Source organism: Acipenser ruthenus, chromosome 19, assembly GCF_902713425.1.
Source record: "Acipenser ruthenus chromosome 19, fAciRut3.2 maternal haplotype, whole genome shotgun sequence".
NCBI lineage: Eukaryota > Metazoa > Chordata > Actinopteri > Acipenseriformes > Acipenseridae > Acipenser > Acipenser ruthenus.
Window position 1 is genome coordinate 8,562,434 of NC_081207.1, and position 24,885 is coordinate 8,587,318.

The 24,885-nt window shown below is 40.4% G+C and overlaps 1 long non-coding RNA gene across 1 annotated transcript in view; it reads left to right on the forward strand.

The window, feature by feature from the left end:
* Positions 1 to 654: 654 nt before the first annotated feature.
* Positions 655 to 24,885, forward strand: part of LOC117424132 (uncharacterized) — a 35,454-nt gene continuing 11,223 nt past the window's right edge. The window contains exons 1-2 of the long non-coding RNA XR_009307755.1: positions 655 to 1,337; positions 1,509 to 1,569. This is a non-coding gene — a long non-coding RNA (uncharacterized LOC117424132). The remainder of the gene's footprint in view (positions 1,338 to 1,508; positions 1,570 to 24,885) is intronic.

The following is a 24,885-nucleotide window of genomic DNA, read 5'->3' on the forward strand; positions in this document are numbered from 1 at the left end:
ATGGAGTTTTTAACACTGTATACAGTTTTTGCTTCATTTAGAAGGAGAGACTTCGGAAATAAAGTAAGAAATTGAAACTCTGGGAGCGGGGAACCAGTTGCATAATTTATATACAAAATACGTTATGCTGTCATGATGTTACTGGGTGTATTGCTGGATGAATTATGACGGCTTAAAAGCACAAGTTTGTTACTTATTAACATTAAATACTAATTAATCTAAAAAATAAAGTTATAGCAGGTGTGTAGGTTATGGGAATCATGCCATTGTTCATTAAATTGGGAGCAAGGTCTTTGTACTGTTATACTGACAAACCTAATAATCCGTTTGCTTAAAGTCGTTGTAATGCCTCGTTACTGTGTTTGTTTCGGCAATGCCACGTGCATACATTTACAAAGAGTTAATAGAAAGTGGAAACTAAATACTATGTTACCTCTACTTGTAGAAACAGAAACCATTCCGTTACCGTTCTCAGCTTTGCAAGCTTACACTCGTTCTTGCTGAGTACCTTACTCTTGAGACGGACGAGTAAATGTTCCACCAGCACTCAACCCAGTAATTATTTACAATACGCGCGCGTAAAATTTACATGTTCTGGGTCCATTAGTGGCACTACACATAACTAACTGTATTAGCCATTCCAAGCCTATTTAAGGATTGATGTGTGGAAAGAGTCAAAACCCTCAAAAGAAGAAGAATAAAAAACGTGCTGCCAAGTTGTAGCAGGTGAAATCAATTACCACCATCAGTTACTGGTATCTTTATTTCATTCGTCATTGATATGTTGGCGATACAAATGCTGTATTCAAGAAAACAAATTTACACAATGTAGACGAACTATTATTGAATAGAATACCATTAAAGTATTTTATTTTTGCAATACCTGTGTTTTTAACACTACACTGCGCAGGAATAACGTGAGATCCCAAATGCAAACAGGAGGACGAAATCACGAGGAAAGAGGACAACCCAAGCTGGCTTTTGCACAGACATTCTCATAACCTCGTAGAAAAAATAACCCGACAAAAGTAATTCATGAAGTTCTATTATAAAAAAAAAAAAAAAACAGTTCCCACGATACACGTGGAAAGCTAAGTACTTAAGCGCTTTAAATATTTCTGTGAGCCTTGTTGCCCTTCGCTTCGGTTTCGTTTGTTCCGGTGAGCCTCTCGCAGGGTTTTTAGACTCCGCACCTACACAGCACTGAAACTTCATAGACTTGGAAAAGTTTAATGTGGCAGGTTGTTAAATTCATAGCCTATAACGCATTATACCCAGCAGAATCAGCTAATTTAATCTGAGAGGCATAACACCCCGCACCACAGCTACTAAAACAGGTATGTATTACGCTCTGCTCTTTGGCTTCCAAAACATAAAGCTAATTGAATACCGTTGGTCATATTTTAACGAAACACTGCATTCTAAGCTAATAATGCTACCTGCTGTGTAATGTGTGTTAAATTACAATAGTGTGTTTTCTTATGTGTTTTTTTTTTTTTTCCTACTAGTCATGATGATACTAATTCAATGGATATGTATCGCCTCTTTAAAAAGGCACAGCTAGGAACCGTAAGTATCTATGTATCAGTGCATCAGTATCTAAAGATTTCTGTGTATTCATGTGGAAAAAAAGGTGTGTGCAAATACTGAGGTACAGAAGATGTGTAGAGCTGGTGTCCCAATTCATTAAATAATTGTATTTTCTATACTGTATGTACTGTAGTATGGTAATACACAGAAGTGTATTTGTTGCTGATGAGATTTTAAAAACTAACAGGTCTTAAAATAAGCAGATAAAGTAACCCCCCCCCCCCCCCCCAGAAATAGTACTGTACAGTACTGTTTTTTTATGTGTGTGTTATAAAATTGTCATTTCATAATTTGTTGAATTGTCAAAGGTGCTTAAATATGTGAAAACAAACAACATTTTTAAATGAGGTTTTTTATCTACACAAAATACTATATCCTAATGTTACCTATATTATATACAACATTTTACATGAATGTCCGGAGTGTACTGGAATTTGCATCTTGACAAATTTACAACTTTGGTTGGCTAGACAATTTCTTTGTTGTATCAAATGGAAATGACATTAATTATTCTTGTTAACTATACCGTATATTATATATGGTGCTCTGTAAGACACAAACTGATTTTCACCCACTCAGGGTCTGAGTGGCCTGGTATAGGAAGTCTGCTCGTGGGAAGGTGCTTTGATTTTGGCTTGTACTAGAGTCTAGCACTCTATATACTGTATACACATAAATACCCTATATACAGTGAACAGTATGGTAGTAACAGCAAGCAGGTTGAAGAAGAAGCGTGTGTCTATCCAGCTAAAATTGTATTTTGAGGACTATAAAATGCAATGCTTAAAGATATCAAGTCTACCATTTTCATTTTGCAGAAGCTGTAAATGTAGTTTGAAGATTAGGAGAGAGTATAAAACACAGAGCATTGTAATTGCAGTGATAGATTGTAAAGTCATTACTCTTAAATGATCTCTTGTTTTTTTTATTGAGTATTTAAAATCTTGCCATGAGCAATGGAATTAGAAATGGAATGAGTAACCAGAAACTCAGATGTTTGTGATTTAAATCAACATTTTTGGAATATTTTGTTGTACTTTTCAGTTATTATTAGCTATCCATTACTTTAAACATTCAGAAAATGACCTGGAATATTTTGCTTACTGGCAGTGGTAAATCACTGTCAAATGTATTGGTTAATGATAAGAGTTATTGTTTCAAAACTACAGTTAAGCCTATATTCTTTAATTTTCTGGCTGTCTGCTTACATTCATCCAAATTGCTTTTATATTAGTCTTGCAGCACAACTGGCAACATTCCTTTTAAAAGGATCATGCTAACTGGTTCAAAACATAAGCACATCTGCCCGACACACACATATATTATTATTATTATTATTTTTATTATTTGTTATTTGTTTATTTAGCAGATGCCTTTATCCAAGGTGACTTACAGAGACTAGGGTGTGTGAACTATGCATCAGCTGCAGAGTCACTTACAACTACGTCTCACCCGAAAGACGGAGCACAAGGAGGTTAAGTGACTTGCTCAGGGTCACACAATGAGTCAGTGGCTGAGGTGAGATTTAAACCAGGGACCTCCTGGTTACAAGCCTGTTTCTTTAACCACTGGACCACACAGCCTCCTGGTTCTGCAGGTTGCAGAAGTACAAGAAGGAAGCCAAGTACACAGCTATAATGGATTAAACACAATGTGTTACATTTACTAAAATAAAAATGATAATAAAAATGCTTTTATTTATTTTATTTTTTTTAAGATTCTTTAGATTTTTTAGTATTATATGCAGGACAGCCGCTATAATATCAGGAACTAAATTGGAAACATAACAGAGTTCTACAGTGCGACTAATTTGGTCGCATATGCGACAAACAATTTGCTTGTGCGAACATACATTTTAATTTAGGCACACATGCCACTAGAAATTCATAAAGGTTGAATAAAAAAAGTGATTTTTTTGTTTGTTTTTTTAACTGACAGTATAAAACAAACAAACAAAAAGAGAGTAGCCATCGTATTGATAAAATTAGTGAAATTGGTGGGGTGTGGGATTTATAGTTTTTAATGTATGATTAACAGTGGGCAATGGACACCAATAAACTACAGTACAATTAAGAGCAAGATACAAAATACAATGATTTCAGTCCTAATAAGAGCAAATAAAAAACACAGTACGATTTGATATCGGGGCAGTTCAAGAGCAGATAAGTGTTGATAGTTACATCAGGATTAGATACGAGTGCAGGTGAAATACAAAATACTACAAATTGGGTTAAGTGCAGGATTAAATGCAGTAAAATAGGGAGCAGATAAGTGCAAGTTAAAGTGCTTTAAAGGCAGAGTTCTATATTGTCCAGAAGGGAAGAGTTGAGTTTTACAAGAGGTGTGTCTTCAGGAGGCGCTGGAAGGTGGTCAGGGACTGGGCAGTCCTGACATCTTTCGGAAGGTCGTTCCACCACTGCGGGGCAATGGTGGAGAAGGAGCGGGCTCTGGAGACAGGGGAGCGTACAGCCAGTTTTCTAGTGCAGAGAGTTTGGGTGGGGGTGTAGGGAGAGATGAGGGTCTGTAGGTAGCTGGGTGCAGTCTGGTTAAGGCATCGGTAGGCGAGTACAAGAGTCTTTAACTGGATGCGAGCAGGGATCGGGAGCCAGTGAAGTGAGCGGAGCAGTGGAGTAGTGAGGAAGGGTTGGATTCTTCATATGTTGCTCAAGAAGAATCGGCAGGTGCGTGCTAGAGTGGAGATGTGCTGGGAGTAGGAGAGGCAGGGGTCCAGGGTTTCTCCGAGGTTCTTTGCTGAGGAGGGGGGAGAGAGCGTGGTAGATTCCAGAGGAATGGAGATCAGAGGAGGGGGAAGGAAAGGAGGTCAGATTTAGACAGGTTGAGTTTGAGGTGATGTGAGTGCATCCAGGAGGAGATCGCAGACAGAAGGGTAGAGATACGGGAGGGGCTGGTGGAATCCGAGGTGGGGAAGGAGAGGAAGATCTGAGTATCATCAGCATAGAAATGGTATGAGAAACCATAGGATGCGAAGAGGGGGCCCAGGGAGCGAGTGTAGAGCGAGAACAGGAGAGGACCCAAAACTGATCCTTGGGACTCCTGTTGAGAGAGGGTGAGGTGTGGATGTTGAGTTGTGTCAGGTTACCTGTTGGGTGCGGTCGGAGAGGTAGGAGGAGAACCAGGTCAGAGCTGTGCGAGAGATTCCCAGGTCAGCGAGAGAGGATAGGAGAATAGAGTGATTGACAGTGTCAAAGGCAGCAGAGAGATTGCGGAGAAATAGGACAGAGGAGAGAGAGGTAGCAGGTCTACAGAGAGTTGGGAGAAAAGAATCGATAGGAGGGAGGTGAGAGAGAGAGAGCAGTGGAGGCAAGGACAGAGGGGGAGAGAGCGGAGGTTACGGTGGGAGGTGACAGTGGGGGTAGGTGGAGTAGGGTGAGAGAAAAATAGATGAAATAGTGATCAGAGGGGTGACAGGGAGGGTGGGGGGGCAGCAGGCCCTGGAGAAGGTGAGGACCAGTTGATGGGCAGCTTTGTGGGTAGGAGGGGATGGGGAGAGAGAGGAATCCGGCAGAGTGGGTGGGGTTGGAGAGATGGATATTGAAATCACCTAACAAGACAGTTGGGGTAGATAGGTGGGAGGGAGGAGAGGAGATAAGAGTTCATCAAGAAAGTGAGTGAGAGGTCCAGGGGGGCAGTACAGTACAATTAGCAGGAGTTGACAGGGAGAGGTTAGTTGGCCAGCATGAAATTCAAAGGTGTTAAGAGTGAGGAGAGGTCAGAGGGGACAGAATCGAGAGAGACCAGTCCCACCTCCTCATCGAGTGAGACGCGGAGTATGGGACAGGACGTAGAGAGAGGACAGGGCAGCAGGACTTCGTGTTATCAGGAGAGAGGTTGTGAGAGACAGCCATAGCAGGACAGGTGAGACAGATAGGTACAGTAGTAGTGGGAGCAGGAGCAGTGGGGGGAGGGTACAGACCTGTCTAGTAGTTGGCATCTTCCAGAGCACTGCTAGGTTCGGATTTTCTACAACAGCCTCTCCTCGCAGGTCTCTTCTCGCTGTGCCTCCCACAGCTAGACTCATGGCTCTTTGGTAGAGAGGCTCTTCAGTTGGCTGGCGCTTCGTGCTGGTGCACAAATAGACTAGCTGTCTATTATACTAACTGGATGGATAAAAGCTGTGTAGAAACCAATCAAATTGCAAATCATCCTCTATTCAATTTAACCACACTCACCTGGTACTAATCACAAACAGTAGATCACTTACCTATCTGCCTTGGTTACCTGTAGACTGACCACTGGTAGATTCACGCAGCTTAAGTAGGCTCCACCCTCACTTTGCAAGGGAACTGGTTAACAGCTGCTAAACTATGTCATATAATAAATATAATATGTGATAACAAAGAATATACTTATTGCTTTTATTAATTAAAACCATGTTTTTTTTTTTTTTTTTTTTTATTGTGCTGCAAGCCTACCTTAATACACGCTTGTGTTCCGATATTTACAGGCTGCCTTTAGTGGATTTTACTGTTTTTATTATTATTATTATTATTATTATTATTATTATTATTATTATTAATAACAGGTAGATGCTATTGAGCTTTGCAGTACAGTTTCGTTCTTCTGCTTGTTCATTTTCCAATGTTTTGCATATCCTTGTTTACCTAATATATATACTGTGTGTGTACGTACATACATACATACTTTTGTTTCTACTTGTGGGTGTGCAATACAAACGTATTACCCACTGACACCACCTTTAATGACGTTGCTGGAATGTTGTAATTTACGTATTTCGTTTCTATAAGGTTGTGTTTAGGCATGTAACAGGGCGGCAGAAAGCCCTGCACATGAAAAGGGGGCGGGGCAAAGCCCTGCTGAATTAAAATGTATTTGTTTATTTTAGAATTGGGGTTCCCTCTGTCCTGGGTAGCTCATTTGGTGTTTGTATTTTGTATACTGATACGGTGATACGGACCAGTATTCTTTTTTTATTTTTTTATTTTTTTTCTTCTCTAACTCTGCACAGGTAAAATTACAAATAAGTAATTTTTGGTAGGAAGAAACATACAATGTATTCACGTCTTTACAAAATTATTTTCATTTGGTAATCTTTTAAAAACTGTATATAGGAGCATGTTATCATTTGTCTTGTTGTCAATCAACATTGTTACTGTTAAACTTCGCAAAATGTGGACCTCAGTACCTACCTCTGAAAAAAGAAATCTGTACTGTAACAGTGTCGTTGCTTGCAATTGCTGTACTAGCTACATGCTAAGAGGCTGTGTCCCCACCATTTCAATTTAATCTTAATTGTAAAGTAAGTAACACCATACACAGGGTCACTTTCATTTTTCACGTTTTATTATTTAAAAGCACAGAGAAGTTAACAGTTTTAATACCGACAGCAATATAGATTTCTTTATGGAATGGAACGGTATCATTGAACTCCCGACCGTACCATAACAGGAAATCCATTTCCCATTTAATAAATTAAATTATTTAGTTTTCCAGTGTTTTGAAGGCACAAACACAAAAAAACATTATCGCTGATTACCAATTTGAATCCAGACAAACACAGATGTGTGCTGAACTATGTATTCCATTTCTCCCTATTCAGTGCAATGGAACGGTCGCAAGACACTCTGCTTAGCAATGACGTCAGGCAGCAGTGACGTCAGACCGTTACCTTTGGGGTTCAATTTCTGTAAAACCTATGATGTCATGTGATGTCACACGCAGACATAATGTGATTTTTTTTTTTTTTTTAATCATTACCCGAAAAAGACCCGGGTGTTCAGGTATTTAACTGCTGGTACCCAGATCCAGATTTTCTACTCATGCCGACCTCTAATATATATTATTTTTTAACAAACATATTTTTGAAATCCGTAAATTCAAAAAAGGGATTCAGAAAAGTTTATCTATATCACTGACATAAATTTAACTTGGGCCCCAGTTCCAATTAATCAAGTGTTTACTAACTATTTTGACACATTTCAACAGTGTCTTTTTAAGCTGTTTATTTTTCATCCCTTCAAAATGAAATCTGCTTCCTTGTCCTCCCCTCAAATAATCTACAAAGGATGCAGTGGCATTCTAGACCTATATTCTAAAGGAAGAGTTGGTTATGCTGTACAACATGATAAGCAAAACTGACAGCCATAGGACACTGTTTGCAGCTCACAGAGACCAAAACGCAGCTTCCACAGTGCATTATACATTTTTTGGTTCTGGATGTTTCATTCTTTTCTTTTTGTTGCCTGTTTAAGTTGCAGTATATGTGTGTGTTTTTTTTGCTGCTGATGGAATTTATTCAATTTACATTTTCCATGTTGTAAATGCAGGATATAGTGCTGTAGACACCTTTGTAAAATGTATTCTCAATTTTACAGATGTATCTTTTACAGCACTGCACCTCAGTCCATGGCTGAACTGCCCCCCACACACTATTATGACACATTTCTCTTTGCTCCATGAAAACAGTCTAAATAGCTAATATTATACCAATATCAAATTAAATAAATTCAATATGAGTATAATTGTTTTAAGTTAATTCCCCAACCTCCAATATTTCCCCGACCCATAATATTTTCACAGTTTTTTTTGTTTGTTTGTTTTGTCTGCAGTCCAAGAGATAATACCTCTTTTGTCCTCCATGTCAAACACTCGCTGTTAACTTACATCATTGGTGCAAGTTTGAGAGATCGAGTTCTGCCAGCTCACAATCCTAACTGGGGCTGATAGCGTCTCAATCGAAATGGATTTGGTCTTGATCAGCTGCTTATGGAAATGGATTCAGTGTCTCGCGGACATGGTGCACAACACTTAACTACAGGATTCAGCCCGAGACAACTTTTGACAGGGATTCCACTGGGTTAACATAAAAATAATTGCCCTTGACCCAGGTAGAGTTCAAACGACTTCAATGAACAGTCAAGGGACAATCTGTTTTTTTTTTTTATTAGCCTGAAGTATGTGTTATTTCAGTCTTTTAAGTTGAAGTCATAAGTGGAACACATACTTTAGCAGTTGCGTTCAAACTCATAAAAAACTTGAGAATCGTGGTCAGATCAAAGCAATAATTAATTTCCCTCTTATTGAGTTAGGACATTACATCACCATTTGATGTTATTGGATTAGTCAGGCTTGTTGGATCAGTGTAATAACTGTGTAGTATTGTAAAGGTTAAGTGGTATTCCGCAGTTTTGAAACCATTGTTTGTGACTGTTTCCTTGGTTGATTAGCCATGTGAATTTTAAATAAGAAAGTGGATAGCCTAATTTTAAAGTGATTATCCAAACACAGAATACTATTTCAAACATACCATAACATTTAGAATAATTTACTTTAAAAGCTCATTTTAAATTGATGTGCGAGAAGGCATTTCAAGTAGAATGCATTGTGATTGGTGCTGATGCTTTTCTGAACCACTTGCCAAGCTGAACCAATGATTTAACAGGAGAGATCCATTGCTACATAAATTACATGGTTAGGACAACATCATTACAGTCTTGCATTTTATGGGATAACTGGTCCAGTGGTAGCTACTGCAATGTTGAATAACATTCAACAGTGCTCCCTCGCTATAACGCGGGTGTTATAAGGTGCCAGGAACAGCTTTTCTTCAGTTCAGATACTGTATCAAAATGGAGAGACAGAAACGGAAGTTAGACTGAGAAATTGTTTATAGTTTGAAAAACACTGGTACTGCAGAAATATTGCGTGAATCACTAGTATAGGGAATTGGGAGGCATGCTGTAGGAGCGTTGTATCCAAGGTGCGTTATAACAGAGAGCTTTATAGCGAGGGAGCACTGTACATACATTGTTACATATGTTTGTCAATAGATTACCCCATGTTAACATCTCATGAGATTGTATTAGTGGGCACAGTATTCAAAAACCTTTTATTAAAATGTTCAATATATCTAGACAACCCTTGCAACCTTCCAAGCCCATGGCTGGGAAGCCTATTGTTTCTGTTAGGATTTTTAATTAGGCTTCCAAGCATAAACCTAAGCCCTGGCAAGGTTGTCTATCAAGTTTGTTAAAAGCAAGTTTCTACATAAAAAAAAAAAAAAAGGCTGCCGCGAATCAAATTTCAGCTATGGTCAATTTGCATATTTTGCAGTATTTATCTAAGGTGGAATTTTGTAGACTCGTGAATCTTCAGAGTAGTGGTAGAGGCCATTGGGAAGCTGTGCCAGAGCGAAAACAAAGGTCATAGGTTAGATGGTTTGTCAGCCATATTGGATTTTTCAAGAATTTTGGACAAAAAACTTCTCTGAACCACTTATGGTAGAGATGTGAAACTTGGGGCACAGACCACCCTTATGCCCTAGATTTAGAAGTTGATTGGTCACATGGTTTGGCAGCCATATTGGATTTGTTAAAAATATAACGTCTTCTCTGAAACCGTTATGCCGATTTGAAGCGAAACTTTGCATACATTAAATGGGAATTAATGTCAACGAAAGAATGAAGTTGATTGGTCACATGGTTTGGCAGCCATATTGGATTTTTCGAGTCAAATTTTTAAATCTCCATAAAATGCAAAACTGGCTTTATAACTCCTTTTTAGAGAGCAGATAGTCATGGTTACTATGGAACACATACTGGAACCCATATATGCTCTATCAAAAAATGTCCTTGCCTGTGACCTCTGACCTCTGCTAAAGGTCAAATGCAAAACTTGCTTATAACTAGGGGTCTACTTAAATCATGGTAAGTTTACGTATTTTTCACAGGTATGTTGCAGAATAAAATTAGGATTTTACAGACATTTCGCAGACCTGTTTAAACATTAAATAAAGCCTAATGTGTGCAGCACGTTCCTTGTCATGTTATTTGTCCCATCCAATCATTTATTTTATTAGTACCGAGTCAAAACAAAGGAAACGTGTATGTTTGGGTCTAAAATTCCAACTGCGAAAATGTAAGCAGCATGTTGAAGCGAGGTGTCTGTGCTGGATCATTTTAGTACTGATTTAACTTTAGAGAGGAATATTTTTTTTTTGTCTGCACTGACTTTCCAGTTTCATTAGCCGAAATATACTTTGCTTTCTTTGTCGTCCATTTTCTACTATTTTACCTCCAAAACAACTAGATTTTAGCAACATAAATCAAAACAATGCGGCACCAACTTTGTCCCACCCCCTACTACACAGTACAGGTCACATAAAAGCAGTAAAGACACACTGATAGGCTGATTAAAACTTTGTCATTTGAATAGTAAACAAGAACGTTAACTGCTTTGGATAATTTATTTTGTAAATGTTACTTGTGGACATTTTTTGTTTGTTTGGTTTTTGCTTGAGTGCAATGCACACAGGTCGGCAAAGGAATAAAAAAGGGCTATCTACAGAAGGAAGACACGTAGTTCGCGTTGCTTGCGTTGTGCAGTAGTTCATTTAAACAAGGTTTCTTATTTTTCCTCTCTGTACTTGTTTGTATGTATTGGGCCCCTAAGAGGTGAATTTCGCGGTGACCCCTCAATTTCACGATTTCCGTGAAATCGCGATTTAGGTAGACCCCTACTTATAACTCCTTAGAGTGCAAACTCTGCCTTTTTTTTTTTTTTGCAACTAATATGGAATTTACTTTGGACATTTACCAAGAGGTGTCTGGGTTTATGAGGAGTTACAAACTAGGTCATATTTATAGTTGAATTACTACAGTAATTAGGTGATGTGTCATGTGTAGGCGTCTCTGAATTTATCTAACTCATTTTAAGTTCTGAGCAAGAAGACCCCTTTCAAAACCTTAGGGTGTCAGTATCAAATACTTTTCAAATTAACTAATGTATGGAAATGGTTACTTGGGGGTTGGTAAATTTGTTATTATACCGTAAGAATAAACAGAAATTGATGTTTTCTTTTTTCTGTGTTAATCCTTCAAGTATTCATCAGGCTGATGTTTTCACAATGTACCGTGAAATTCCTTTTAAGAAGGTTTCACACAGACATGTTCTCACAATGACAAAAAATATCTTTCCACTGGGAGTAATATCATTCTTAACCTTTATACAGCGCTCTCTCTCTCACCAACAGTATTTATAAACACTGAACTTTTGTTTGTTTGTTTGACACCAGGTGGATGTTTTCTGCTTGGGTTGTGTAGCACAGAGCAAGATGTGCTGTAGATTAGGAGTGTATATCTCTAAGCAAATGTTAGAATGTAGAGTGGGATTTTAGAATACATGTTGACATCAGCAGCCCCTGAACGAAGCTTTATAAAGGACATGTATGGAAAAGAATACCAGTATACCACTGAGGTAATATAATAGACCCCACTCATGCCAAGTATATTACACTAGCAAAACAGGGATACTTTTATGGTACTTTCACACCTAGTTCGTTTGACCGTTTGATGCAGATTAAAGTCTATTTGATTTGCTTGAAGTTAAATCAAACCAAATTAACCGAGATCGCTTGAAATGGTGATCTCGGTTCTGTTGGAAGTGGACTTGGTATATTTGCCACTTTTTGTTTCTTTTCAACTTTTTGCAATGTGAAACCAAACATACTCCAGTTCACTTGGAAAGCGTCTCACCACTGTCGCACATACGCCATGTAGGGCTTGTCAAACACACACACACACACACACACACACACACTACAATGACACATACACACCAGACAAGAACAACATAATGTCACATCTACACAACAGCGCATCACAAAAAAAAATAAACATATGTGGCTGATTTACTAACTGGCGCAACCCGGTGTTATTCAATGAAATTCCAATACCAGTCTTTGAGATTTACTATTACAGCAGGCATGTTCTTCAAGCATAATAGAAAAACTGTCACAAGGCAAAAAGTCTAGGAAAAATATGAAATGACAATTGAATAATTGTGTTTCACATGTATTGCGCCTGGCTTCATTATAATTACACCATATACACTTGCAGGGAGCTCATTGTGCCTCGACAAAGACATTAGTGTTGCATTTATGGTGCTGCATTTTTTTCAAACTTTAAACTACAACTTTAAGCCATCGAAAGCATTTTCATGGTCCTCCACCTGTCCATGATCATAACAGCTGTACTGCCTCTAAAGGGGTAGCTTTCCATGATCTTCCTTTTCCTTTCCCCGAATATTGAGACCCCTTTGTCAGTCCCCTGGGACTGGAAATTGTTACTAGAGCTCACTTAACTCACGCAAAGCAAATAAATAAAGGTTATTTTTCTGCTTCTGGCTACCAATGCCAGTGGTTGCTGGTAATGCTAAGGCATTTTGCCTATTTATGAAGGATTGGCACTCATTTTATTTCTTCAGTAATAATAATTTAAAAGTAGAGGTAGTAGGGGTTAGGAAGGTTACTGTTTCAGCACGAAGAAATGTTGCAAAAAGTCAGCCCTGCTAGATGTGGAATTATGTCTGCTGCACAGCTTCAGATTCCAGGGCAACAGTATAAAAAACAGCTTTTCCTATGGAAGCCAGCATGGTTATAATACATACAGTGCCTTGCATAAGTATTCACCCCCATTGGACTTTTCCACATCTTGTAGTGTTACAACCTGGAATTAAAATGGATTTAATTAGGATTTTTTGTCACTGATCTACACAAAATAGTCCATAATATCGAAGTGGGGAAAAAAAATCTACATATTTTTCAAAATTTACAAATAAAAAACTGAAAAGTCTTGATTGCATAAGTATTCACCCCCTTTGCTGTGACAACCCTAAATAAGCTCTGGTGCAACCAATTGCCTTCAGAAGTCACATAATTAGTTGAATGGAGTCCACCTGTGTGCAATTAAAGTGTCACAAGATCTCAGATTAAATGCACCTGTTTCTGGAAGGCCCCAGAGTTTGTTAGAGAGCATATCTAAACAAACAGCATCATGAAGACCAAGGAGCTATCAAAACAAATCTGAGATAAAGTTCTGGAGAAGAACCATGCAGGGTTGGGTGATAAAAAAATATCCCAAACTTTGAACATCCCCCGGAGCACCGTTAAATCCATTATTAAAAAATGGAAAGAATATGGCACAACCGTGACTCTGCCTAGGGAAGGCCGTCCACCAAAACTCAGTGACCAGGTAAGGAGGGCATTAGTCAGAGAAGCAACCAAGAGGCCAATGGTAACTCTGAAGGAGCTGGAGAGATCCACAGCTGAGAGAAACCGTCCATGTGATAACTATAACCCGGACGCTCCACAAAGCTGGGCTTTATGGAAGAGTGGCGAGAAGAGAGCCATTGCTGAAAAAAACCCATATCAAATCCCGTTTGGATTTTGCCAAAAGGCATGTGGGAGACATAGCAAACATGTGGAAAAAGGTTCTCTGGTCTGATGAGACCAAAATTGAACTTTTTGGCCTTTAGCGCAAAATGCTCTGTGTGGTGCAAAGCCAACACTGTTCATCACCCTGAGAACACCATCCCCACGGTGAAGCATGGTGGTGGCAGCATCATGTTATGGGGATGCTTTTCATCGGCAGGGACTGGGAAACTGGTCGGGATTGAGGACAATGACCCTAAACACACAGCCAAAGCTACACTGGAGTGGTTTAAAAAACAAGAACCTGAATGTCTTAGAATGGCCCAGTCAAAGCCCAGACCTCAATCCGATTGAGAATCTGTGGCAAGACTTGAAAATTGCTGTTCACCAACGGTCCCCATCCAACTTGACAGAGCTTGAGCAATTTTGCCAAGAAGAATGGGCAAAAATTGCAGGACCCAGATGTGCAAAGCTGGTAGAGACTTACCCAAAAAGACTCACAGCTGTAATTGCTGTCAAAGGTGCTTCTACCAAGTATTGACTCAGGGGGGTGAATACTTATGCAACCAGCAAATGTGTTTTTTTTTGTTTTTTTTTTGTTTAATTAACTTTTGTGTCGCAATAAAAAAATATTTTGTACCTTCAAAGTGTTAAGTATGTTGTGTAAATCAAATGGTAAAAATCCCAATTAAATCCATTAATTCCAGGTTGTAACACTACAAAATGTGGAAAAGTCTAAGGGGGGTGAATACTTATGCAAGGCACTGTAAGTATTAACACTCCTAGCATTTACCCAGGTATCCCTGGTATTTACCTTTATAGACCTGCTGTGTAACATGTTTGGGTTTGATAATCCCTCCTAACTTCAGTGGCATGACACTGCAATTGTGCAATAATATCTACAATTCTCAACTCCAGAAGTGTTCAATCTCTGAAAAGGGAAGTTCATCTCATATACAAGGTTAGACTGCTAGACCGTCACAAGGAGTTAGCACAGTAGGCTATCGCTAGCATGTTGTGCTGGTTCTTCTTGTGGGACTGGGTTTTAATCCAGATGATTCCTTCCTTTTTATTTTCAAAGACGGTTAATTTCCTATATAATCAATGATAAAGCAAGCATTTCCACAGAAGTGAAATAGCTCAGTGGGCTAATACCACTGTCATTGTGTGGTGTTACTCAAGGGAGGACTGTGTTCAAATTCAGCTGATTTCTTTCTTTATTTAAAATATAGGGTAATTTTCTATATAGACAATGATAAAGGAATCCTTTTTCATGAAAGTGAGGTGGCACAGTTGGCTAATTCACTAGAATGCTGTGTTGTTCCTCTTTGGAGGACTGGATTCAAATCCAAGAGTTCCTTCCTATATTTTCAAAGACTTGGTTCATTTACCTTTATAGTAAATGAAAAAGCAGTATCTTCCACGGAAGTGCGATAGCACAGTGGGCTAAATCACTAGTGTGGAGTGCTGTTCTCCTTGGAGGACTGGGTTCAATTCCAGTTAATTCCTTCCTTTATTTTCAAAGAATTGGATAATTTTTATATAGATGGTGATAAAGGTAGTTGTGAGATGGCACAGTGGGCTAATTCACTAATGTGATGTGCTGTTCTCCTTGGAGGACAGGGTTTAAATCCAGGTGTCTCTTCCAATTCTTTGAAAATAAAAGGATCATTTCCTATATAGACTTGGTAACGGGAGTTTTTCCATGGAAGTGAGATGGCTCAGTGGGCTAATTCACTAGAATGCTGCGCTGTTCTGCTTGTAGAAGAGGGTTTAAATCCAGATGACTAACTTTATTTTCAAAGAATTGGATCATTTTGCATATATAGATAATGATAAAGGAGGTTTTCCCAAGAAAGTGAGATGGCACAGTGGGCTAATTCACTAGTAGGCTGTTCTGGTTTCCCTGGAGGATGGAGTTCAAATCCAGCTCATACCTTCCTTTATTTTCAAATAATTTGTTAATTTCACCTTATCAGTGTGGAACAAAGCTTTCCCTGTGGAGTTGGTGGTGCAGTGGGTTAATCCCACAGCCTTCTCTCCCTGAAGACAGCGGTACAAATCCAGCTCCTAGAGGTGTTTTGAGGTAAGTAATGATGATTGTTGTGTTTAACAACAGATGGAGGAGGAGAAGATCTGTCCGGTGGAGGGAGAAGGAATAAGATGACTAGGGAGATGAGTGGAAGGTGGGGGTTGTGCTATCTGTGAGAGAAGGAAGGAGGCAAGCAGTACATTTCTCCACTTGTGCATCCACAAGTACAAGTCTATTCTAAAGTTTTGTATTGTGTGCAATCAATAATTTCAGTCTTCCTTCCATTATTTATTGCACACAACACAAATCTTTAAAAGAGACGCATGCACAAGTGGAGAAATGTTCTGTTTTCCTCCTTCCTCTTGTGTAACAACTCCTTCCTCTTCTCTCAGGCCAGACCACCCCCCATCCTCCTATTCATCTTATTCCTCCTCTCTCTACAGGACAGATCCTCTACTCCTCCATCTGTGGAAACACAACCAACACCATTACTTATCACAAACTCACCTCAGGGAGCTGGATTTGAACCTTCTCCAGGAAGGCTGGGAGCAATGGTATTGGCGGGAATGCATACAAAAACATCCTAGGCCACTGGTGGGCTAGGGTGTCGACGTCTAGTGGACCACCGCAGCGGTGGAGGGAGAACAACAGTGGGCAATGAGTTGTCTCTGCCGTGGCAAAGAGATCGACTCTGGCCTTCCCGAAACGTTGCCAAGTGCATTCTACCACCTGAGGGTGGAGTCGCCATTCTGACGGGTGAGGACCCTCCCTTGAGTAGGTCTGCCGCCCAATTCACCACTCCCGGAATATGAACAGCTTGAAGGGATAACTGGTTCTCTTTCACCCAGGTCAGTAACCAAAAGGCTATGTGGTGTAACCCTGGGGACCGAAGTCCTCCCTGGCGATTTTACATATGCTATCGCTGACATGTTGTCCATGCGGACAAGGACATGTCTCCTCTGGAGCACTGCAAGGAAATGCTGGAGAGCGAGGTGAACCACTCGCAGCTCCAGCGCATTTATATGCAGGGATGTCTAGAGACCCGACCAGGACCAGCAGACTCCTCTGCCTGCCCAAACCGCACCCCAGCCTGAGCTGCAATGAGTCTTTCGTCACTACCTGGCGGCTGTGGATCACTCCCATCCTTGCGCCTCCTCTCAAATGAGAGGCTTGCCTCCACCAGCGCAGGGCTTCCCAGCATACGCAAGACATGGTCAGCTGATGGTGTCTGTCACATTTGGGATGTAGCTGGAAGGCATTGAGCCACACTTGAATCGGGCGCATATGGAATAACCCCAGCTGGATGGCTGATGATGCTGCAGCCATCAGACCCATTAATTTCTGGCACAACACCAATTGTACTGTGGATCCCAGGGTTAGACGGTTGTGAACGGCGGCCACTCTGTCGTCTGATAGGTAGGCTCGCATTGTAAGGGAATCCAGCCGGACACCCAAGTAAACGGTACAGTCTCGCCAGATGCTCCTTCACTATCGCCGTGTGGGCCACTGCGCTCTCCTGCGACTGGGAGCAAATCAACCAGTCGTCCTGGTAATTCAACACCCTGATTCCTTGCAGCTGCAAGGGGACTAGGATGGCAGCCACACACTTTGAGAACATGCGGGGAGCTAAGGAGAGGCTGAATGGCAGCACAGAAAACTTGAAGACGCTTCCCTGAAAACTGAAGCAGAGATATTTTCTGTGCGCTGGATGAATAGGTATGTGAAAAGTCCACAGTGGTAAACCAGTTGCCCAGCTGGACAGACTGCAGGATGTGGCATTGTGTGACCATTTGAAACCTCCTCTCCCTCAAGAACCCATTGTGGTGTTTCAGGTCTAGGATGGGGCAAAAGTCACTGTCCTTTTTTGGCATTAGAAAGTACCTTAAGTAAAACTCCTTTTGGAGATAGGTTCTACGAGGTGAATGGCTTGTTTTGAGAAGTAGTGTTTTGTGAAGGGCCTGCACGGAACTGCATTGCGTAACCGGTGTGTACGGTGGTGAGCACCCAACAGTCTGAGTTGCAAGTGCACCAGTTTTGCAGCCGGTGTTGTGAGAAGGAGTGGGTCTGAGGCTGCAGCCTTCAGGGTCTCTGCTGAGGCTGGAATGGAGCCTGTCTTGGAGGCTGCTTAGGGTGGTGTTGGAACTGCCTCCCGGGGTGCTGTTGCGCTGGGGCCCCACGTCCAGCGTTTCCCCATCCTTGTGGGCGGCCCCGGATATTAGCTGCCATGCAAGCCTGAAGGCGATGCCTCTGGTTGCCACGCGGTGCAGTGGGGATTGGAACCCTCTGTGTCACCGTCTGTGTCATGGGCGGACGTAGGTCTCATCCTGTCCCACAGGGGAGGTGCAGCCACGTGTCAAGACACCACCCGCTGTCGGTGGGAGTGTTGCAGGATCTCCCCCAGTGCTGGCCCGAAAGTATGCCACTGGAGACAGGCGCGTCCAGCAAGGCCGACTTGTCCGTATCCAGGACCCTGGCCTGTGACAGCCAAAGCTCTGAACGCCATTGCAAGGCATGCCAGGCTTCTGCCCAGGGCCTGCCCTATGGAAGCCTGAAATTTGCAGCAGCGTACCTGAGACCAAGCGCAGCTCGGGTGCCGATTGTAATATGCCATGCAGGTAGGCTGTGAGAAGAACTGCCGTGTTGGCCAGGCATGTTACTTGTGCTTCGGCTGCATGTGCCTTTTTTAAGGTGGGCCTTTGTTATCCTGCATTGGCCGTTGGGGCATGCAGGGTCCTTAGACAAGCCTCCTACCAGAGTGGCTCACACCAGCACCGTGATGGTAGAATCCACCGGCGGTAATAATGCTAGACCCAGCGCCCCCATACCTTCCAAGGGAGCCAGCGGGGCTGCTTATTTGGAGACATTCGGTGCCAAGGCTGGTCAGTGCCAGAAAATTTAGTGAACATGGGGGAGTGCTGGGGAGTTGAAACCTGCGCCATTCTGAAAACAGAGCGATGCTGTTCAGGCACTGCCTTCCAGGGAACCTGGAGGAAGTTGGACACTTGCTCAATAAGTGCCCGAACGAGCTCGAGGGAGGGGTAGTATCAGTCTCTGAGGTAACCTCAGAGCTGGGGCCCGTCTCCTGGGTTAGCTTTTGGACCCTCCTGTTTCTTGCTGTCCGAAGGAGTCCTGTGGGAGAAGCATCCCTCTGCAGGATGTGTAAGGGTGGAATTGCCGACATCTCGATGTGCTGGGGCTAAGCATCCGAGTACTAAGGGTAGCTAAGCACCGATGCACTAAGGTCCTGAGGTACCAAGGCCACCGAAGTACCCAGCGTCCAAGCACCGAGGGTGCCAAAGTACGGAGGCTCTGGAGTACCGAGGGCGTCGAAGCTCTGAGGCACCAAGGGCACAAATGCAGGGAGCGTCTGAGCACCAAGGTGTCCGAAGCATCAAGGCTCTAAGGCACCGATGTAGGGAGTGTCTAAGAACCAAGGGTGGCGAGGCACCGAGGATGCCGAAGCACTGAGGGCCCCGAGTCCTGGGGGCATAAGCACCAAGGTTACTGGGCAAGGTGTCTAGTCTGGACCACGTGCAGTCCCACAACCGCGGCAGTGCGTAGCTTGCAGTGGTGTGGAGCACTGCCTACAGACAGTATAGAAAAATAAATATTAATTAAAAAAAATATATATATTTTTTTTTTTATAAAGACCACGCCCAGCAGCTTCGACTCAGGTGTCTCTTTTCTCTCATTTATTTTAGCTGTAAAAAGCAGGGGAAAATACACACAGACAGTAGATTCTGTAGGATTAGAAAAGCAGGCTACAGTCACCAAGCAATGTAGGCTGTTGAAAGAAACAGTTGCACAATGTTTATAGCTCGGTCCTCAGAAGCAGAGTTTTCGATTATGGGTCAGAGAGCTATCAGAGAAGTTCTGACATAAAATGCTCAGTAAATACCTGACCTGTGGCAGACATATCCCAAAAGTATGGTTGTTGTTCGTCTTTGAATTGAAGGGGAATCCACTGTACCACCAGCTTGCATGGGAAAGCTTTGTTCCACACTGATAATACAGTAAGTTAATCAATTATTTGAAAATAAAGGAAGGAGTGAGCTAGATTTGAACTCCATCCTCCAGGAAGAACAGTGCAGCATACTAGTGCATTAACCCACTGTGCCATCTCACTTCCATGCAAAAACCTCCTTTATCATTATCGATATGAGAAATGATCCAATTTTTTGAAAATAAAGGAGTCATCACCTGGATTTCAACCCTGTCCTCCAAAGAGAACAACACAGCATACTCATGAATTAGCCCACTGTGCCATCTCACTTCCATGGAAGAGCTTCATTTTCATTGACTAAGGTCAATGAACCAAGTATTTGAAAAGAAAGGAATGAACCAGCTGGATTTGAACCCAGTCATCCAAGGAGAAACAACACAGCATGCTAGGGAAGTATCACACTATACCACTTGCCTCTATATGAGAGCCTAGAATTGCATATAAGAGCTTATATAAACCTATTTTATAATATTATTTCTATGCTTAAGACCACTGACTTTGTCCCGTTTTGTAAAACTGAGTATCAAAAAGGGCAAAGTCTTGGTTTCATTTGTGACTAACTGGATTCAGCCAAACCTTACAGATCTATAAGGTAAATTTTAAATAATATTTTTGAAACCAAGTGATCAACACTTGTGCCTCATGTGGGACTTGAACAAATTACCCTCGGAATCAGAGTCCAATGATCTATCAACTGAGCTAGCCAGAGAACTGCTTAACACCCATGTAAAATACCAGTACTTGAATTAATTATTTGTACAATATGTAGGGGGAAATTGAGGCTGGATAATATTTTCAACACACAAGAGAAGGCCTGAACCAACTCTGGTGTTTATCAATTTCTTTTTTTTAATCTCCTTTAATAGAGAAAACCAGTTGTGCTGTGCCTTTTGTGTTCTGGTAAGTTAGAAAGAAATTAAGTAAGTTAGACAGCGAGAAAGAAATTGAGACATAAAGTTAGCAAGACACACATTAATAAAGCAAGAATGAAGCCCTTAGGGAATAAATTAAAACAGTTAGAACTATTAGAGACCAAGTAAGACCATAAGTTATAAAGAAACAATTAGAGAATGCATTAACCCTTTCAGGACAAAGCATTTTTCAGTGAGATGCTCCCCCAGGACAAGGTGTTTTTTGGTTGTATTTGACTCTCTTGCTATAAAAAAAAAAAAAAAAAAAACTCACAAAAACTCTTTGTTACAGTGGCATCTTGGAAATGGTGTCCCTTTTTTCTAGAACGCTTTGGGGAACACTATAAAGTACATCAGAAACCATACAAACTCGCTTTTTCCATCACAGTATTGACTCTTTTTTTTGTTAGTATTCTGCTTAGAGATACATGTATGAAAACATGTTATTCTATGACCCGAGCGACTTTACAATACTTCCTGAAAGTGTTGAAAAATATTGATGTTTGGGCAAATTACAAGACATTGTTTCACTTGAGTGTTTGCAATGACATAATACACATTTATTCTCGGGGTCTTTATAAGCAATAATTGACACTACTCAATTTTTATTTTCTCAAAATAAATCGTTAATTACTTCTTGATTCCATTTTCATTAGTAATAAGTGAAAAAAAATACCTGATGCATTTAGTTCATGGAATCGTATCTGCTTATATCCACTCGTTTCTTGATTATTTATAAATGTTGTAAATTTTATATTATATATATATATATATATATAATATAAAATTTACAAACACATGAAAGAATAAATGTTCTAATATAACTGTCAAATACATCGAATTTACAGTGTTTTTCCTTGTCTCTTACATTCTTTGAAGCAGGCTGTGATGTCTTTTCTCTCTGCACTGCCAACTTTCTCCGCTTAAAAAAAACAAAAAAAAAAATTTACACGATCGTCTAGAAGCCCATTTCAGTATGATCGTGCTAACAGGATCCCAGTCCTTAAAGGGTTAAGAAAGTTAGAATTAAACCATTGGAGAACAAAGTTGGAATTAACCAGGAAAACAATCAATAAAGACAGTTGGACCAAATTAAATCAAGGGAAGTAATGTTAAAACTTTACAATGCATTAGTAAGACCTCACCTAGAATATTGTGTTCAGTTCTGGTCACCTCGTTACCAAAAGGATATTGCTGCTCTAGAAAGAGTGCAAAGAAGAGCAACCAGAATTATCCCGGGTTTAAAAGGCATGTCGTATGCAGACAGGCTAAAAGAACTGAATCTATTCAGTCTTGAACAAAGAAGACTACAGGGTGATCTGATTCAAGCACTCAAAATCCTAAAGACAATGTCGACCCAGGGGACTTTTTTGATCTGAAAAAAGAAACAAGGACCAGGGGTCACACATGGAGATTAGATAAAGGGGCATTCAGAACAGAAAATAGGTGGCACTTTTTTACACAAAGAATTGTGACGGTATGGAACCAACTCCCCAGTAATGTTCTTGAAGCCGACACCCTGGGATCCTTCAAGAAGCTGCTTGATGAGATTCTGGGATCAATAAGCTACTAACAACCAAACGAGTAAGATGGGCTGAATGGCCTCCTCTCGTTTGTAAACTTTCTTATGTTCTTAAGAATGAACCAGTAGAATACAAGAATAAACCGAACTCCAACATGCATGTCTGAACCAGTAGCTTACAAGAATACGCAGGGAGGGAACAAAAGCCAGCGGAACAAACAGAGGAAGGACATTAATGTTTAGGGGAAACGACGGTTAACACCAAAGATGAAAATCATTCACTATTATAATAAGTACAGCAGCAGTAGAATACATGATTTAAAAAGGCAGGAACAAAGAGCAAAGCGAAAGAAAACACAAGTTAAGAATAAACAACACAAATACGTTAAAGTGAGTATACCTTGAAAGAATGAACCATTAAAATCAATACATAAATCAAATAAATCCCAAGGATACTTGGAGACAAACTAAAAGCATCAATAGGAATGATACTTACAACATGCAGATAGTGAAATTGATTTTTATTCAAAATCGTAGACACTAAAGGCAAACAAAAGCATTGCATACAATTGCAAGTCATTTTTTACAAAATATATTTTTAGTCAAACGTTTTAAAGCATATGATTTGCCAACCAAAAAAATAACGTGAAAAACATCAGCAACCTTCCATAGATCCAGTCGCCAGGCCCCTAGCATTCTGCATTTCGGTGTTCTAGAAGGAAGGGGAGAAGCAACAGCGTGTCAGTGAGTGGGTGGGAGGAGATGGAATGAATACAGTTTGTTACACTTCATGACAAACTTCAATTGTGAAGACAGTTAGTATGACACACAGTAATAATTAACCAAAAAAAAAACAATTGGAGAAGTTAGTAAACAAATTAAGACATAAGATTTAAACAATTAGAGAACAAAGTGAGTTAGTAAGACTGAGACAAATGAAGACATTTGGAGAGAGAAATAATCTGTCAATTGGAGGACAAATTAAGACAGGAAGTTAGAGATTGAAACACATTAAGACACAAAAAGTTGGAGAGATACAGTGCCAAAATTTAACAAGAAGTTTACACTTACAACTATTCAACTGTGTAAATAATACATCATTAAATAAACATTTACAAAAGGTACAGGACAGAGGACAGTTGCTCTAAATAGCAATACAAAGCACTACAGCATTGCTCCAATACAATGATTAGAAAGACACACACTGTCATGTCAGCTATAGTTAACTCTATTAACAATATAAGCCAATATATTGTTGTGTTGCCAGGGCGATAAAAGCTTGTGTAAACCTTAGCTTGGTTAACACCAACAGTCATGCAGAAAGGGAGTGTGTCAATCAATAGGATTTCCTTTTTTTATGACGATTACAAGCAAGTGTTTCTGAGGCGTGGTCGAAGGAGATTCAACAACTACGAAAATGTACACAGTAATTTGTAAAGGTTGATATTTGCGGTGAATTTACAAATTTGTGTGGTCCAGTGGTTAAAGAAAAGGGCTTGTAACCAAGAGGTCCCCAGTTCAAATCCCACCTCAGCCACTGACTCATTGTGTGACCCTGAGCAAGTCACTTAACCTCCTTGTGCTCCGTCTTTCGGGTGAGATGTAATTGTAAGTGACTCTGCAGTTGATGCATAGTTCACACACCCTAGTCTCTGTAAGTCGCCTTGGATAAAGGCGTCTGCTAAATAAACAAATAATAATAATAATAAAAACAATGTCCGACTCGGAGCTAGCTAGTGAAAAGTCAAGTAGTGGGTTGTCTGATTGAGTTGTAGATTTCAGTTAAAGCTCAGAGGAGGATTTAGAGGGGTTTACTACACACAGACCCAGTCTGGACTACAATAAAGCAACAGGAGCATTCTGTCAGGCACTTTTTTTCAAGGTAATGGCAGGTTGTAGAAATATTCCTTTATGTGTCTCTGAATCGTCTGATTCTCTGTCATTTTGTAATCTTTTGTGGGGTGACAATACTTGGGGAAATATGAACAGGAATGCTGATCAATTTATCAGAAAGTATCCTAATAAAGCACAAGACATGGACGCTTACTAACTTGTCAGAAAGCTTTTTTGGGAATCAGGCTATCAATGGAGCATTATGTGGTGAAGAGGCAATACAAGTCAAACTGGTCATCCAAAGCAATTTCTAGTTGACGCTCCGGTTTACCAAATGGTAATGAATAGAAATCTGTTTTTACAGATATATGGAGATTTTTGAATTTGGCCAATGAAGACCCAGCAGAAAAATCCCAAAAGCTAAACAAACTGGCGCTGATGAATACGTTGATTTAAGTAATTTTCAGCATCATTATGTGCCTGAACAGGAGCTGGCAATTGATGAGGGAATGATTCCAGCGAAAAATCAGGGGAGCACAGGGGTCCCTGAGGGTCTCCCCTGGTAAAGGCACGGCCTTGTGGTGTGCAGGATATTGTTAATTGGCATTCTTTTTTTTTTTTTTTTTTTTTATACTTTTCACTGCCATCACATAAGGTGTAAGTATATGTCATTCAATCTGATTGGGAAAGATGCAAAGCAATGCAAATATACTATTCTTTATTTAGATCCCAAATCACTGACATTTTTAGTTATTTACAGTTTTATAGAAGGTGTTAAATTGTGACTTTTTTTTTTACTGACTGTCT